The sequence below is a fragment of the Piliocolobus tephrosceles genome, chromosome 13 (assembly GCF_002776525.5).
Source record: "Piliocolobus tephrosceles isolate RC106 chromosome 13, ASM277652v3, whole genome shotgun sequence".
Lineage (NCBI taxonomy): Eukaryota > Metazoa > Chordata > Mammalia > Primates > Cercopithecidae > Piliocolobus > Piliocolobus tephrosceles.
The window spans coordinates 82852852-82869054 of NC_045446.1; positions in this window are offsets into that span (position 1 = coordinate 82852852).

A 16203-nucleotide genomic window follows, 5' to 3' on the forward strand; every position below is an offset into this window, starting at 1 on the left:
GCCAGAAAACAAGTTTACTCATTCATTTTACTCACTGAACAAAGAAGTCAATATTTATTGGTTTATTATATGTCAAGCAGGTGCAGAGAATATAGCAGTGAACAATTCAGGCAAAATTCCTGCCCTTATTCTAGAATATCCTGCATTCTAATTGAAGATTAAAGTATAAATCATTGAGGTTAAAAAGAACAATATACATATATGTTTATAAATGTATAGGAAATGATTTGAATGACATAAGGATGAATCCAACTAGGAGTCCCTGTTTTTTGGGGGCTTTCAGTGAGCAGGAAGGATGCTCTTTGTGAGAGGAAAAACATGAGCTCAGAGACAGGGACTTGGGGATAGACGGGCACAGCCTGTGTGACCAGATCACAGGGAAATATGATAAAAGTGTGGGTCAGGCAGCTGTGGACTGGTAGAAAGAATATTGGATGATTAGCTTTTTCTTTATATATGGGTGACTGTGAATTATATGGGAGTCGGGGTACTGACCCCTATACAGTTGAAAATGTGTGTGTAACTTTTGACTTTTCGAAAATTTAATGACTAGTAGCCTACTGTTGAATGGAAGCCTCATTGATACCAAAAATAGCCAATGAACACATATGTTATATGCGACATTCTTTTTTTTTTTTTTTTTGAGACGGACTCTCGCTCTGTCGCCCAGGCTGGAGTGCAGTGGCTGGATCTCAGCTCACTGCAAGCTCCGCCTCCCGGGTTCACGCCATTCTCCTGCCTCAGCCTCCTGAGTAGCTGGGACTACAGGCGCCCGCCACGTCGCCCGGCTAGTTTTTTGTATTTTTTAGTAGAGACGGGGTTTCACCGTGTTAGCCAGGATGGTCTCGATCTCCTGACCTCGTGATCTGCCCCTCTCAGCCTCCCAAAGTGCTGGGATTACAGGCTTGAGCCACCGCGCCCGGCGACATGCTATATTCTTACAATAAAGTGAGCTAGAGAAAAGAAAATGTTATTAAGAAAGTCATAAAGAAGAGAAGCTGGGGGCACTGACTCACGTCTCTAATTCCAACACTTTGGGAAGCCAAGTTGGGAGGATCACTTAAAGCCAGGAGTTAGAGACTAGCCTGGGCAACACAGGGAGACCCCATATCTACCAAAGAGATAGAGAAAATATATTTACTATTCATTAAGTGGAAATGGATCATCATAAAGGTCTTCATCCTCATTGCCTTCAGGTTGAGCAGCTGAGGAGGAGGAGGAAGAGGAGCAGTTGGTCTTGCCATCTCAGGAGTGGCAGAGGCAGAAGGAGTACAGGAGGTGCAGGGAGAGGTAGGAGAGGCAGACACACCCACCGTAACTTTTACTGAAAAAATCCACATATAAGTGGACCTGTGCAGTTCAAACCTGTGTTGCTCAAAGATCCACTGTACAAATAATATGTTATCATTGAAAAGATCCAACAATCCACAAGGAACTCTACAACCTCACAGCCCTGTCTTATGTTAGGGTGACATGTGCTCCAAATGTCTTCAAGAATAATGAACCTTTGGGGCCCCGAACTTAGATGCTTCCTGGAGCCAGGCAGGAATGATGCACAAGTGAATCAGCTTAGGCAGGGCTGGAGGCATAGGCCTTCCTGGGAGGGCAGCTGCCATGACGCCCGGCCAGTGGTGGCTGTGCTGGGAGACAGGCTGTGGCTATCAGAGCTTCTGACATTTGAAGAGGAGCCACACAGACTGTGGACTTTTGTAAATGTTGCCTCAAAACTTTATTTCATGCTATATGGATCAAAAGATCACAGGTGCCAGCAGCACCTGGCACACAGGCCTCTGGTTTGTGACCCATTAGTCTTTACTACAGATAGAAAGAGCCCTGAGGGAATGAACGCAGCAAGCTTTCTTACAGGCCTCCAGAAGTGGCTCCCGGCTGAGCGGTGCACACGCAGTCACTGCTAAAAGCTCTCCCTCCCAGTCTCCTGGCCCTGCCAGACCACCCGCAGGGAAGTACACTTTACCTCCTACCCTGACAGCTTCGTTGAAAGAAACAGCCCTCCTGGGAGTCAAGTGAATTCTCAAGTGAAATTCTCTACCTCATAGTAGTTTTTAAATAATACAGAAGAATCCAGAAAAAAATGCAAATAATCTAATTCACTCTGTTTGCTCCCACCCCACCCACCTCTAAGCAAGTCCCATTCCCTTTCATTAACTCCTTATTCTTAAAACTATATTTTTAATTGATATATAATAGTTGTACATATTTTGGGAATACACACGATATTTTAATACCAGTATACAATGTGTAATGATTAAATCAGAGTAATTGGGATATTCGTCACCTCGAACAATTATCTTCTCCTTTTGTTTCTTTTTCCTTTTCCTTCCTTTCTTATTTATTTATTTATTTATTTATTTATTTATTTATTTATTTATTTATTTATTTATTTTTTAGACAAGATCTCACTATGTTGCCCAGGCTGAAGTGCAGTGACTATTCACAGGCGTGATCATGGTGCATTACAGTCTCAAACTCCTAATTTCAAGCGATCCTTCTGCCTCAGCCTCTAAAGTAAGAACTACAGGCACAGCCACTATGCCTGAAACATTTATCTTTTCTTTGTGTTGGGAACATTGTAATTCTTCTCTTCTAGCTATTTTGAAATATACAATAAATTATTGTTAACTATCATTTCCTTACTGCACTATCAAATGCTAGAACTTATTCCTTCTATCTAACTGTATTTTTATATCCCTTAACCAGTTTCTTTTCATTCTTCCTTCTTTCTTTCCAGCCTCTGGTAACCACTATTCTACTGTCTACCTCCAGGAGTCCACGTTTTCAGTTCCAACATATGAGTGAGAAAATGCAATATTTGTCTTTCTGTGCCTAAATTACTTCACTTAACATGATGTCCTCCAGTTCCATCCATGTTGCTGCAAATGAAAGGATTTCATTCTTTTTTATGACTGAAGAGGATTGTATCAAGCTGAAAATCTTATGTACAGCAAAGGACACAGTAAGTGAAGACACAGCCTACAGAATGGAAGAAAATATTTGCAAACTCTTCGCCTGGCAAGAGATTAATAACCAGAATTTACAAGGAACTCAAACACCTCAATAGCAAAATATCAAAAACAAAAACAAAATGAACAAACACTGAAACAAGCCCAGTTTTAAAATGGGCGAAGGATTTGAATAGACGTTTCTCAAAAGAAGACCTAGAAATGGCCAAGAAGTATATGACAGAATGCTTAACATTACTAATCAGTGATGTTCGGCATGGGTGAGCATCAGGGAAATGCAAATTAAAACCACAATGAGATATCATCTCACCCCAGTTAGAATGGCTATTATTAAAAAAAGATAAAAAATAACAAATGTTGACATGGATATGGAGAAAGGAGAATGCTTATATACTGTTGGTGAGAATGTGAAGTAGTATAGCCACTACGGAAAACAGTATGGAAGTTCCTCAAAAAACTACAAATAGAACTACCATATGATGCAGCAATTTGACTGGTGGGTGTCTATCCAAAAGAAAGGAAATCAGTATATGGAAGAGAGATCTGCCCTCCTATGTTGATTGCAGCACTGTTCACAATACCAAGATATGGAATCAACCTAAATGTCCATCAACAGATGAATGAAGAAAGAAAGTGTTGTGTATAACTTCTTTTCTTAAGAGCACTGAATTCTGGCCCAAGCTTTGTCACGTACCAGCTTTTTAATTTGAAGTTTTTGAGTTTCAGTTTCTTTGGCATAAAATGGGGAAAAAACCTTCTGCCTCAAAGGGCCATAGAGATGAAATCAAATGACATATATGAGAGAGCTTTGACATCTATAAGACATTATGAAATTATAAAATATGCCTATTACTCACATGGGGTCAGACTGAGGAACCAGTAAAAGTTTTCAAGCAGGTTTCAGCATGCTTTGGAAAATCTCTGGTAGCATTTAAAGTATGCTGTTGGGAGGAGAAGGCTGGCAGCAGAGAGAGCAGGCAGGGGCTGTTGCAATGGTGGAGGTGAGAGGTGATAAAGGGCATTGACATTGGGGAGGGCTAGAGGGACCATTGTGAGAGAGGATTTGGAGAAGGGGGCAGCAGTGGTGGCTCTGAAGGTGTAGTTCGAATGACCGGGATGATAACAAGGTCATTAACCAAAACGGGCAGTTTAGCCATTTTGTAATGTTCATGGAGTGTCTGATTATTCCTAGTAGCTGGTTTGGGGACTAGGAATAACAGGCACTCGATGACCACTACACGTTAAGTTCCCTGTTCTCATGGGGTTACATTCTGGAGGGGCACTGTGGATCTTTGCCCGCTGCTAAAATGAGATGTTTACAGCCCAAAACAAGGATGAGTTGAGTCTGCATGATCTAAAATGTGTGTCAGAGCCTTGATATGTCTAGGATAGGCATCTGGAAATGTTGTAAGGATATTTTTCTTTCTTTCTTTTTATTATGAAAAATTTCAAACACGTGCAAAAGTAGAAGGATTAATACAATGAATGCCCATGCATGTATCACCCACCTTTACTAATTACTAACTTACAGCCAGTTCACCAAGATGCCTACCCATTTTCATTCCCCATTGTCCTGCCCTGATTTGTTTTGAAGCAGATCTCAGACATCATATCATTTTATCTGTAAGTATTAAATATCTTAGTATGTATCTCTGAAAGATCAAGACTTTTTAGATACATAACCACTATACCATTGGTCACACCTAAAAAATTAACAATACTTTTCTTTCTCTCTGTCTCTCTCTTTTTTTTTCTTTTTTTTTTTTTGGTAGAGACCGGGTCTTGCTCTGTCACCCAGTCTGGAATATAGTGGCTCAGTCATAGCTCACTGCATTATCGAACTCCTGGGTTCAAGTGGTCCTCCTGCCTCAGCCTCGAAGTAGCTAGAACTACAGGAGTGCACCACCACCTGGCTACTTTTTTTTAATGTTTTCTTGTAGAGATGGGGTCTTGCTATGTTGGCCAGGCTGGTCTTGAACTCCTGGCCTCAAGTGATCCTCCCCTCAGACTCGCAAAGTGCTGAGATAACAGGTGTGAGCCACCATGCCTGGCCAATAATAATTCTTTCTTCTTTTTGTTGACCAAACCTAACTACTCTGAGGTTTGCGATATTAATCTTTAAAGAGTTTATGCATACAACTACAGCTTATAGGATCCTCTCAACAAAGGAGAGGATCAACTCAGAACGAAGTATCTGCAAATCTGTGTGCTGTTTGTACCTTGTTATAAGGGGGAACCAAACAAAAAACAAGTAAAGAAATAGGTGAAGTAGATAATTGCAGCTAATACTAACTGCCAGAAGGAAAACGAAGCAGGGTGGCATGACAGTGCTTAGGGTGGTGGGGGTATTGTAATTCCTCTGGCTGTAACTTCGTTTCTTAGGAAAGAGACAGTCAGGGCTGAGCAGGGAATTGGATCATTTCAGAGAGGAGAGGCAACAGAAGCACAGATCCTGTTGCAGGGAGGCCGGTGAGCTGGAATAAAGGGAGAGGAAGGCACATTGGCAGGAGTGAAGGGCAGATCATACAGCCGTGGGAAGGAGCCTGGAGTTTTTCTTCTAAGTGTGAAGGAAACCACTGGAGGATTCTCAGCAAAGGAGTTGTCTGGCTTATACTTTTAAAAAATATCCCTGTTGGGCTGATGCAGTGGCTCACACCTGTAATAACAGCACTTTGGGAGGCCGAGGCGGGCAGATCACCTGAGGTCAGGAGTTCGAGACCAGCCTGGCCAGCATAGTGAAACCCTGTCTCTATACTAAAAATACAAAAATTAGCCTGGCATGGTGGTATGTGCCTGTAATCCCAGTTACTCAGGAGGCTGAGGCAGGAGAATCGCTTGAACTTGGAAGGCGGAGGTTGCAGTGAGCAGAGATTGCACCACTATTCTCCAGCTTGGGCAACAGAGTGAGACTCCATCTCAAAAATAAATAAATAAATAAATAAATAAATAAATAAATAAATAAATAAATAAATATTTAAAAAGCCCTGTCTTCTGCATGAAAAAGAGGTTGGAAGCAGGCAGGAGGAAGGAGACTAATCAGAGGTTCCTGCAGTTGTCATCTTACACCCTATAGGAGAGTTGCAGCAAAATGGGAAGAACTGGATGAATATAGGAGTATTTAGAAGGAAATGAAAGAGAACCTGTAGGTTTGGGGATGGGTATGGTAAATTCATTTTTATAGCATAAGAATGAGGTGCTGGTGGACTGGTTTGAGGTGTGGTGTGAGGCCGATTGATCACAAAAGCTAGGCTGGTCCTGCTCTGTGAGCAGCATGCTGTACATTCAGGGGCCTGGTCTGCAGCAGGCCGCCCTTTCTGTGAGCCCACACCAGTAGCATGTGCCAGGCAATAATGCTGCAATGATGCCTATCCATGCCCCAGTTTTTTCATAGAGGGGAGAACCCTGCCCGCCAAGAAAAATATGCCATAGATACCGCCGGGGGGAAACAAATCCTCCTTATGAGTGTTCAACTGGGAGAAATAAAGCTTTTAAAAATTGTTTATAGAGAAAGGATCTCCCTATGTTGTCCAGGCTGGTCTCAAACTCATAGCTTCAAGTGATACTTCTGCCTTGGCCTCCCGAAGACTTGGGATTTACAAGCGTGAGCCACTGCTCCCAGCTGGGAAATAAGTCCTCTTATGAGTCTTCCAGACTTAGGATTAAACAGGCAGGACTTGAAGTGGGAAACCTGGAGGCAGATTTGGCCCCAGCTTCTTCCTTCCCAAGTCCTGCTCCACTCAGAGTCTCCCTCGGTGCCGAGGAGGCAAGCAAGGAGAAAGAGCTGTGAGAGGGACAGAGTGATGGAAGGCGATTCAGAGAGTCTTCACTCAGTGGGAAAACATTTTCATTCATTCAAAAAGCATTTTTAAGCACTTGCTGCACATGTGGCACTATGGCAGGTGCTAATGAGGTTAGAAAAGTCAAAAGAAAGTACAGTCCATCCTCAAACTGTTTGGGTCTAATTGAGGAAGAGAATATACATTAATTAGAAGCCAGGAGGGCACCAACAGTGGTATAGAATAAAGGTGAAGTAGCCTATAGAGAGAGGCAGGTATAAATAAGAAATGAGGTTACATCGACCCTAACTTTACCCCTTCATCTTAGCCTCAGAGCTGATGCTTTCTCCAGGAAGTGTCAGTTTCACTGGGAAAGAAGTTATATAGTTGTTTTTGCTTTTTGTTTATATTTTTATTTTTTCGACTAGTGACAATTTTCTTTTCTTTTTTATTTTATGTTCTGCGATACATGTGCAGCTATATAGTTTTAACTCCCACATTTTCTACAGCAAAACGTCTGGACAGATGGTGTGACAATGAATTCCCTTCTCCCTAATTCTTAAAATTATTTATATGAAAAGACTGACAAAGACATGAGAGTTAGATCACATTTGATTATCCAGTTAGCCAATTGTGTGTTATTTTTTAACATTTTTTGTAGAGACAGGATTTCACCATGTTACCCAGGCTGGTCTCCAATTCCTGGCCTCCAGTGATCCTCCTGCCTCAGTCTCTCAAAATGCTGGGATTACAGGTGTGAGTCACTGTGCCTGGTCACCCAATTGTCTCTATTGGAAAAGGCGCTGTTAGGCATACTGGAAAATCTGCAGCAGATGTTCTCTATAATTCACTGCTCTGTCAATGCTGTTCCTTTCCCTGGGCCTGACTGCCAAAACCTGAACTCTTCTCTTTGAGAAAGGAGGCCCAAACTCAGTGGTTTAATAGAGTATAAATCAATCTGGGGGCTATAGAACTGTGAATTATTCATTTCAAACACAGACTTGGCATATAACAAACTAGCTGTTGAGAGTCCTCTGCCATGATTTATTGATAGAGTCCTGCTAAGGCAGATAATTTTGAAATATTTCCCTTGTTTTCGTGGTCATTGATGTTTCAAAGGATTTGGGACTAAGTAGGCCAAAAGGACACTGAGGTTTTCTAGGCAATGAGAAAGGGCTACTTTTTTTTCCTCAGGCCACAGCAGGGGAGAGGGAAGGAGAGGAGAGGCAAGCAGTAGAGCAAACAAACAGTGAAGCTTTCTGGGTTTTTTTCTTTTTTCTTTTTTTCCATTCATTGCAATGCATCAGGAATTGTGGGATACCTGCCAAATATCCAGTAGCACCAGCACCATGGGAAGCTACAAAAGAAGCACTCGGTAAAATGGGCTTTCGCATGCCAATGCGTACAGCGACCTGGCGGGTAAGATCAATGAACCAGTGGGTAGGAACAAGAAGCATGGAGCACTCTAGGTCTCTCATTTGCCTCTGTTTAAAATATTTATACTTTTCTATTTACTGTAAGGAAACAATGTAAGCATGATGATAGATGGTAATTGATTCTACTTCGTCATCAAGAACACAGTGGGGAGTGGTGGGTACTACGATGTCCTGCAAAGCCAGGACCCCATCTAAGTTGGGTGGGACTGGCATCCTTTATTAGGTTCTGGCTATAGTCAGGATAGGCATACCAGACCTCCAATTTTTCAAGAGAAGCCAGACATCAATATTTTTATGAGATCTTTATATTTCCAATTGTTGGCCTCTAATGAAAATATTTAGACGTTACCTTAGCAGCCATAATTCTGTCGTCAAACAAAATGGGCGTAATTCCCTGAAGAAATGGACCCTCACCCTAATTAAGTAAGTTGCTACATGCCTGGATGTATAAGACATACCTACCAACTTGAGTATGAAATGAAAATATATCTGGTGTGTAATCGGAACTTAATATATGTTCAACCTCTTCCTCTCTTTCCCATTATAAAACAGTATTTGTGTGACAGAAAACAAAAGTCAGCAATAGGCATTTCATATCTTGCCTACTCCTTTCTAAGAAGGGTCAATTTCCTTCCTCCAGTTGGAGAAGAAGAGAGACCAAGAAAAGCAGCACCAAACATTTGTTTTGCCAAAGAGGTTGATGGGTAAGGAGGTCAGTAGAGAGCTACATTTCTCTACTCAAAGATGGACCCACAGACAAACAGTCTGGAGAGGAAGAGAAAGACTGCGGCAAAGGGGAGAAAAAGCAGAAGATAGAGATTCAGGGCAGGTGCTGATGGGATAGGAACTTTAGGAAAAGACAGAGGAGGGTTTAAAGTGGGGGGCTTAAATTATTTTGCCATGTGATGTATACATGACACTCTGCCCTGTATACCCAAGACATTTAAAATAAAATCCACAGTGCTCTTTAATGCATCTGTAGCCATATTTGCATTTGCTTTAAGGTGAGAATGAGACAGCCAGGTGGGTTACCTAAGACCGTGCCCAAGAGAGTGGTCATGGCTAAGGATGACAAAGGAGTGCTGACTGCACTTAACCAACTGAAAACCAAGGAACCCAAGGTCTGACAACAGAATAAGACATCTGACCATAAAGAGATGCCACGCAAAATCCTGGTCCTAGAGTTGGATACTGTAGCAAGAAGAGAAAGCTCACTGAGGGGCGAGGGCGGAGCCTGGGAGGAGGTGAGGATATGCTTGGTGTATTCTAGCCTGGCAGGTATATGGAGCCGTTGGGGTGAGCAGAGGTTTTATGTTCACAATATGGCTCCTTTTCATGTTAGAAGGGGGGCTCCTGTGATATCCTTAACTGTAGCTTAGCTTTCAGTTCTGGTCAAATGTATAAGCTTGCTTCTCCACTCTCAGTGTGTCAAAGCCCTGCAGGGAAGACCCACAACATCATGTCTTAGAGACCAGACTGTCAGACATAGCAGCACCAGGTTTTGAATTTTAGAAATGATTTTTATGTGTGCGATGGCCATTTGTGGTTACACTGGCTCTGCATGGGCTTTTTCACACCTGTGGAGCATGGGTCCAAGACACTGAATTCAGGAGCTAGCTAATTCTGCCGAGGTAGTTACATGTGTGAGCTGGGCACACAGCAAACTGTCAATTGAGGTTCGATCTGAAGGAGATTTGTTCCTTTATTTTTCTGAGACAGTCTTGCTCTGTTGCCCAGACTGCAGTGCAATGGCACAATCTAGGCTCACTGCAACCTCCACCTCCTGGGTTCAAGTGATTTTCCTGACTCAGCCTCCCAAGTAACTGGGATTACAAGCGTGCGTTACCACATCCAAAAAATACAACTTTTTGTAGAGAAAGGGTTTTGCCACATTGTCCAGGCTCGTCTCGAACTCCTGGCCCCAAATGATCCACCTGCTTCAGCCTCCCAAAGTGCTGGGATGACAAGTGTGAGTCACTGTGCCTGGCCGATGAAGATATGTTCTAACGACGGGTGGGCCACCTAGCTCAGTGTGTTCCGAAGAGTAAGAGAGAACAGAGGTGGATTGGAGGGGCTGGCAAGGCTGGTTCCAGCTCTGGCTTCCGCACAGGCTATAGAGTCCTGGGCAGGACAATTAGCCTCCAAGGGCCTCAGTGTAAAATGAGAACATTCATATATTAGCTCTTTGAGAAATCTCTATACTGTTTTTCACAGTAACTGTACTAATGCATATACCTATCAACAATGTGTGAATTCTGTTTTTTCTGCATCCTCACCAACATTTTTTTTTAGTCTTTTATATAATAGTTATTGTAACTGCAGTAAGATGACATCTCATTGTGGTTTTGATTTGCATTTCCCTGATAATAAGTGATGTTGAACACTTTTTTATTATTATTATTTTTGTGGTACTTTGTTATGTCAGAACATTTTTTTCATATACTTTACTTGTTGGCCATTTGTATGTTTTTTGTTTTTTTCTTTGAAAAATATCTACATACGATCCAGAAATCTCACTACTGGTATTTATCCAAAAGAGAGGAAATTGGTATATCAAAGGGATAGCTGCATCTCATGTTTATTGCAGCACTATTCACATTTGCAAAGATATGAACTCAGCCTAAGTGTTCATCACTGGATGAATGGATAAAGAAAATGTGGTGTATAAACACAATGGAATATTATTCATCCATATAAAAGAATAAAATCCTGCCATTTGCAGCAACATGGATGGTACCGGGGGTTATTATGCTAAGTGAAATAAACCAGGGACAGAAAGACAAATATCGCATGTTCTTACTCATATGTGGGAGCTAAAATAGTTGATTTCATGCAGGTAGAAAATAGGATGATAGATACCAAAGGCTAGACTCTGGGAGGGGTATGTATATTTGTGTGTGTGTGTGGCGGGGGGTGGTATAAAGAGAGGTTGGTTAATGGGCACAAATACACAGTTGGATAGAAGGTGTAACTTCTAATGTTTCATAGCAAAGTAGAGTGACCATAGTTTAACAACAATGTGTAGTGTATTTCAAAATAGCTCTAATAGAAGACTTGAAATGTTCTCAGCACATAGAAATGATAAATACTAGAGGTGATACATATCTTGAATATCCTGACTTGATCATTACACATTCTATACATGAAACAAAATATCACATGTACCAGCTACTGCGTAAATATGGTCAAATATTTGTGAATAAAAAAATTTTTAATGAAAACATTCAGGCTCTAGCCTTGAGGATTAAATAAGACACAAATCTGAAAGTTCTGGAAAATGTAACAGCAATAGCTATTGTTTACCAGTGCTAACTATGAGCCAGGCATCTCATTTATTCCTCATAACGTCCTTGTGACATAGGTATATTTATCCTGATTTTTACAGATGTCCAAACTGAGGTACAGAGAGTTTATACAGCTCATCCAGGGTCACAGCTAGATCTGGACTTAACTTCCTACAGCATACAAAAATATATTTTGCCTTTGTCCCAGGTTCCTGACCCAGAGCTCCTAAAACCCTTGGAATTTCCTGAGTACTAGGTATGTCTTTTGTTACTCATAAGGAGGAGATTCTTTTGATCACCCCTGAGTTTATCCTAACGAAGTGACTTAGGATATGGCCCCTAGACAGCTTACGATGGGGCTTTTCACTAGAAATAACAAGTCATTAGAGGATCAGAACTTTCTGCTCCATCCACAGACCTCCAGGATGCGTTCGCATTGCATGGCACAGGGATGTTGAGGAGCACTGGAGACTGAGCTCTATAAAAACTCTTGGACCAGTATACCTGGAGAGCTTCCATGTTGGTGAACAGATCAAGGTGCCAGGTGATGGTGTGCCTGGAAAGAAGCTCTGCACACCACACACACACACACACACACACACCTTGCCCTGTGCAGCTATTCCTTTTGGCTGTTCCTGGGTTGTAGATTCTAGAATAAACTGGCAAACATTGAATTATACATAATTCATATGTAGATACATTTATATATGTAAATACGTATGTATTTATTCGCTAAACAATTGATTCTGGGCAGTGGGTGATAATAGAGAAGCACTGACCAATCTTACTTAGGGTCACTGTATCCCGAGGGAAGAGTCAGACCCTTCTGCTTGAACATTGAGCTGTTAGATTAGATTCAAATCTGAAATAACTGGCACAGCAACTCCCATTCTGATTCCCCTGAAGGGAAAGAGAAAGTCAAGAAAGGTAAAGATCATGCAACCAGCAGCAGAGAGAACATGCCTGCTCTGACCCTGCCCAGTCTGGCTCGGCTACAGGATCACCCAACTGGTTTCTGCCATGGGCATGTGCTGGGAAATGTGAGGGAGGCTGCCCAGTAGGTGGTGGCTTTGTACTTGTGTCTTGTTTTAACTCTTTTATTGCAGAGCATCCTTCTTTCCAGGCCATTCTTCACTTCAGGGAAAGATTAGTGCAGCCTCACGATGCTAGGCAGTGGTGTATTTTTCTAGTGATCTATATAAGCCATTTTTTTTTCAGAACTGACAGCAAGAACATCTGGAGTCTTACTCTATTTTCTCTCAGGGTTCAACCTACTCAACATTGTTGAGTTTCCCTATATTTCTTATGAGGTAAGAAGGGTCCAGACATTTTAATATATCCCACTGCAAGAGTAAAAGAGCCCCAGGTTCTGGGATGGGGCAGCTTCGGTTCCAATCCTAGCTCTGAAACCACTACCTGGGCAACCTTGGGTAGGTTTCTTAACCTGTGTAAATCTCAGTTTCTTCACAGTACACAGTAATATGTTACATAGAGATGAGAGGATTAAACAAAAGAATCCACATGTCCCCTATGCGTAATGCAGAGTAATTACTAGATATTAACTGTGTGCTAGTTACTGTTTATAGCATTATTAAAAGTGCTTGTCAGCCATGCTACAAGCTTATTACCAAAAGAAAATTTTGCTTATTTTCTTTGTATATTTCATACTGAAGGAGTAAAAGCTGTCACACATTATTTATTTATTTGTTTGTTTATTTAGTGACAGGGTTTCACTGAGTTGCCCAGACTGGAGTGCCCTGGTGTGATCACAGCTCGTTCAGCCTAGACCTCCCAGGCTCAAGCAAGTCTCCTGCCTCAGGCTACTGGGTAGTGGGGACCACAGGTGCATGCCACTGTGCCTGCTAATTATCTTATTTTTTGTACAGACAAGGTCTCACTTTGTTGCCTAGACTGGTCTCAACCTCCTGGCCTCAAGTGATCCTCTGGCCTCGGCCCCCCCTAAAGTGCTGGGATTACAGGTGTGAGCCACTGTGCCTGGACCTCATTACACACTTAATAAAATAGATTGCATAATGCCGCTGGTCACTCATCAGCCACTAACTTTGGCAATTCACTTCTCTGACAGTCTGTTTCCTTCTTTTCTAGCTGGGCCAATCACTGCTGCCTCACAAGATATCCTGGTTGAAAGATGTTTGGGAAAGGTTTGAAGTACTCTCTGGAGTAAAAGGTGTTACTGTTGAGATGCATGACAATGAGCTTCTATGCGCAGATATTCATTTGATTTGAATTTGGCATAGGTGTTGAGAAAAGCAGTTCTGCTCAATTTTTTAATCCTAGGATACTCTGTAAGCATTCAAAATGTTGATTTATTTCTTTGAGAAACCATCTAGAAATCTTGAAACTCTCTTATTTGTCTTTTTCCCTCTCCTTCTCCAGAGTTTTATTTTCTTCCCATAAAATTTCATTACACTGTTGGCAGCAACTAGTATTTTTACCTATTGTACAAATAATCTTTTTAGTTTATATTCAGGCACAGCAGTGTCTGCAATGCAATAGTTTACATTACTGTTCACTCTTGGTGTTGTACATTCTTTGGCTTTTGACAAATGTATAATGACATGTATTACCCATTATAGTATCATATGGAACAGTTCCTCTGCCTTAAAAATCCTCCATGCTCAACCTGTTCATCTTTTCCTCACCCCAAACTCCTAGCAACCACTAATCTTTCTACAGTATGCATAATTTTGCCTTTTCCAGAATATCATGTAATTGGAATCAAACAGTATGTAGCCCTTTCAGATTGGCTTATTTCACTTAGTAATATGCATTTAAGGTTCCTCCATGTCTGTTCATGGCATCATGGCTCATTCCTTTTTAACACAGAATAATATTCCATCGTCTGGATGTGCCACACAGTTAGTTTATTTATTCACCTATTGAAGGACATCTTGGCTGCTTCCAAGTTTGGGAATTATGAGTAAAATTGCTATAAACATCGGTGCCCAGCTCTTTCTATGGACATTGATTTTTCAGCTCACTTGGGTAAGTACTAAGGAACACAACTGCTCTATGCTATGGTAAGGGTATGTGTTGTTTTGTAATGCATCACCAAACTGTCTTCCAAAGTGGCTGTACCATTCCCCCACCCTTTTAAGGCACAGCCTGGCCAGCTATGCCAGGATATAGAATTGACTTCTTAGGCAGGTTAACATCCCAATTCTTTGTGCCTATCTTGAGATATGCTATTATGGACAATCACATTCCAAGGCAGCATAGGGCAAATTCCTGTTTCATGCTCAGTTAACCAAAAGTGTGTTATTAGAGGGTGTGTCTGGATGGAGGCAACTTATACTGTGTCCAGCTCACCTATTGCTATGTTGTCCTGTGAAAGCTGAGAAGTGCCACGAAGTGTTTCCACCTGTAAGACAGGGAAGGCGTGGCGGTCTCTTCTTCCTGAAGAAGCCCCTTGACTTTCATACTGCCCACTGGCATCTCTTTCCCCTTTCCTGTTGCTCTCCTGCAGACCTGTTGGTCATTCCTTCTCATTCACTGGGGATTCGCCTCCTGACTCATAGTTTTCCTTTTCTCACCCCCGACTTCCTAATATCCACCCCCGACTTCTCAGTTCCTTGACCTTCTCATCTCTAACAACATTTTTCTCACCTTCCACCAGCAACCCATTCCCCATAATCACCCTCAGAGCCTTCACAGCAACAGAATCTACACCCCTTAGACATCTCAAACAACTCACCCTTTCAGCACCACGACTTACATTTCCCAATTCACTCACCACAAATCTTTGACATCACAGGGCCTCCAATCTCTTGACTCTGCCTTTGTCTCACAGCCCATCAGCCCCTCTGTTTTCTCATCACCCCTCATTAACTTAAACCCCAGGATCCATCTTCTCACCAGGCCCCTGAACTTTCTTCTGTTATTTGCTCCTACCCAGCAGACCCCAATCCTGACTGAAATTCACCCTGCCTTCTCCATGCCTGTCCTGAGCAGCTCCAAGTTGCTGATAACAACCACTGGCCAGGCTGAGTGGCATCATTTGAAGCCATCATCTCAAGCTGCAGGGGGACATTCATGCTCCTGACACACCTGTTACACTTTACTAGATAATGTTCCCAGTTTCTGAAATGCTCCTTCATACCTTTGTTTTGTCTTCAAACCTCCCACACTGTTTCCCTGAACCCTGGCTAATGAGTAGCCTCTAACTCCCTGAGAATACAGAAGCCACTCAGGAGCTCTCTTATTTCCTCACACCAGTTTAGAAGCGCATCTGAATTTGCATCTGGCTTCTGATTCCTTTCTACTACAAGAAAGAAAGCCTCCCTCTCCTAACAAATAATATTCCTTCCTTGGGTTTTGGATGAGCTCACTTTAAGGAGTTCTGGACTAGCTCACTTCAAGGATGAGCTCACTTCACCTCTCCCTTCCCTCTCCCTTCCCTTCATCATCCACTCACACCTCTGCCTCATCAGCCCCTCCCTCTGCACTGCATCCTTCCTTCTTTTTTTCCCCCCTTTAAGGGAGAGGGGCAATATAATTTATGTAAAATAACACATGTAAAAATAACAATCCAGAAATTATTTGGTGTTCATTTCTCAATACCCACCCTCAAATGTAACCACTTTTCTGATTTCTATTAGAAAATATATTAATTTTTCCTGATTGTGGACTTCATATAATTGGAATAATATAGTATATATTTTTTGGAATCTGGCTTCTTTTGTTCAATACAACTTATTTGTGATCA